This window comes from Mus pahari, unplaced genomic scaffold, assembly GCF_900095145.1.
Source record: "Mus pahari unplaced genomic scaffold, PAHARI_EIJ_v1.1 scaffold_10889_1, whole genome shotgun sequence".
Lineage (NCBI taxonomy): Eukaryota > Metazoa > Chordata > Mammalia > Rodentia > Muridae > Mus > Mus pahari.
In genome coordinates this window covers 27,968-30,622 of record NW_018393371.1, presented here as the reverse complement: position 1 = coordinate 30,622, position 2,655 = coordinate 27,968, and the positions used below count along the sequence as shown (strand labels likewise).

At 36.9% G+C, this 2,655-nt stretch overlaps 1 long non-coding RNA gene across 1 annotated transcript in view; it reads right to left on the bottom strand.

Moving 5' to 3' along the window:
• Window positions 1-1,101: 1,101 nt before the first annotated feature.
• LOC115063350 overlaps window positions 1,102-2,655 on the bottom strand; it is a 6,104-nt gene continuing 4,550 nt past the window's right edge. Inside the window, exon 3 of the long non-coding RNA XR_003843201.1 lies at window positions 1,102-1,186. This is a non-coding gene — a long non-coding RNA (uncharacterized LOC115063350). The remainder of the gene's footprint in view (window positions 1,187-2,655) is intronic.

Below are 2,655 nucleotides of genomic sequence, written 5' to 3'. Positions count from 1 at the left end.
CCTGATCAAATGTATTGATCTACAGTAGTTTTCCAAGGAGTAGTTCCTAAAACTACTGAATTATCTGCTAAAAAAAAGGGGGTGGGGGGAAGCTAAGTTCACACCAAAAATGCAAGACTGCTTCAGTACTTACAAACTAATCAATTAATCAATGCCAGCCACCAAATGAGTAGACTCAATGAGAGAAGAAAAGGGACTATGTCAATAGATATATGAAAGTCCTGTGCTAAACTATGGCATTTGCACAGTACAATAGCTCTCAAGACTGTGAGGACAGAAGGAACATACCTCAGAATAATAAAGACAAAGACACAAAGCTAAAGCAAACAGTACTAAAAAGGAAACTGCAATTATTCTACTCTACCCAGGACTAACACAACACATTTTATCAAGTAGTGAACAATTCAAGGACAGAGAAAAACTTAGTTAAAAAGCAAGTGAAACTTCTTGAGAAAAATAAAACAGAACTCAGACCAGACGACTCACCCTGACTAAAAATGCCTAGGACACCATGTCTGTAGCATTCACAGTCTCAAAAAACTGCTATGCAGACCTTGGGCAGAGGGTAGAGGTATCAATGGCCATACCCAGATTCGGACCCTGTGTGCTACATTCCAAATCTGCACAGCAAGGCCTACTCATTGGTGTAACAGTGGTGTCATAGATTATTCTGTGCGTAACAGAAGGTTTTCTGGTGCAATCTGAGACCAGCTTCAGAGAAAAGAAAAAGAGTATGGAAACCAGGCCAAAAGCCAACAATAAGTAGTATCATAGACCTCACAAGGGAATCCACTACTGATATTTGGTACATGTTCAAATGTTCACAACCACAGCCTGGTGCTGTTTTCAGTCTGAGTCAAAGACACTTTATTTAATGGGCAACAGTCATTTCAGAGCCTCAAAATTGACCAAATACTGAGAATACCTGACTGCTTACTGTACAGCCTATAACCAGAAATCCATGTTATCATACATAATATTATTCCCAGTGAAATTTTCTAGAATCATTAATTAAAGAGAAATGGGAAAATCCAATTTCGTATCCACTATCTCCTGTCACTTCAGCAAACCCCTCGCTGAACTCTTCTAACGTACCTGATTCCTTGGCTACAGTTTCCTCTCTTCACCATCCAGGGCTCTTAGTTCTGATTCACAGGTGAGCAGATCTGACTGAGCAGTAGGAGACCTGCATATAAGAAGGAGATACTTCTGAAAATATCTGGAACTTTTCATGGAACAAAAATGAAAGACGCTCACATCTGTCAAAATGATAAATACAAAGGCAAGAGAAAAATACCAGGATAAATGTTTCTGACAGCAAGTGAAAGACTTGTATAATAAAAACTTCAATTCTTTGAAGAAATTGAAGATAATATTAAGAGATAGAAAGATCTCCCACGCTCATAGAGCAAGAAGATTAAGATACTGAGAAAATAAGCCATCCTACCAAAAGAAATCTTCAGATTCAAGGCATTTTTCATCTAAATTCCAACATAAGTCTTCATGGATTTTAAAATTACAATTTTTTATACAAAACAAAAGATGCACAATAGCTGAAACAATCCTGAATAATAAAAGAACTTCTAGAGTTCTCTCAACATTCCCAATTTCAAGTTTTCTACAAAATTATAGAATAAAATCCTCAAAAATATTGTCAGAAAAAGACACAGTGATCAATGAAAATGAATTGAAGACATAGACATAAATATATTTGGCCATCTGATTTTTCATAAAGAAAACAGAAATATAAACTGAAAAAAGATACAATCTTCAACAAATGGTGCTGGTCTAACTATATGTCTGCATCTAGAAGAATGCAAATTGATCCATATTTATTGTTATGCCCAGATCTCGAGGTCCTCACAGACCACCAAAGACCATCAGGAATCCAACTCCATACACAAAACCAAAATATTCTTTTCTTTTATTGAATAATTTCTTCATTTACATTTCAAATGTTATCCCCTTTCCCGGTTTCCCCTCTGGAAATCACCTATCCCATCCCCTCTGCCCCCTGCTTTTCTTAGGGTGCTCCCCATCCACCCACACCTGCCTCCCTGTCCTGGCATTTTCCTACACTGGGGCATGTTAATCATAAAATGGAGCCTAAAAGTAGCATGGGATTTGTGCAGCTAAGGAGAGCCATTCACTTATAACTCAGTACAAATCTCAACTGCAAGTGAGTCAAAGACCTCAATATAAAACCAAACACATTGAATCTGACAGAAGATAGAGGGGGGAAGAAAAGGGAATGTATTGCCAGAGGAGAAGACATCCTTTAAAAAACAGAAACAAAGAACAAACCAAACAAAAAACATTAATAGCATAGGCACTGAAAACAACAGTCAATAAATGGGACCACAGGAAACTGAAGAGCTTCTATAAGGCAAAGGACACCATCACTTGGACAAAGCAGCAGCCTACATAGTAGAGTAGGAAAAGATTTTACTAATTCCACTTCCAATAGAGAACTAATATCCAAAATATAGCAAGAACCCAAGAAACTAGATGTGAAAAAAAAAAAAAAAAACAATAATCCAATTTAAAAATGGGTTTCAAAAACAGAGGGTTCTAAATGGGGAAAACTCAAATGGTCAATAAACATTTAACAAATGTTCACCACACTAAGCCTTCAGGGAAATGCAAGTCAAAACT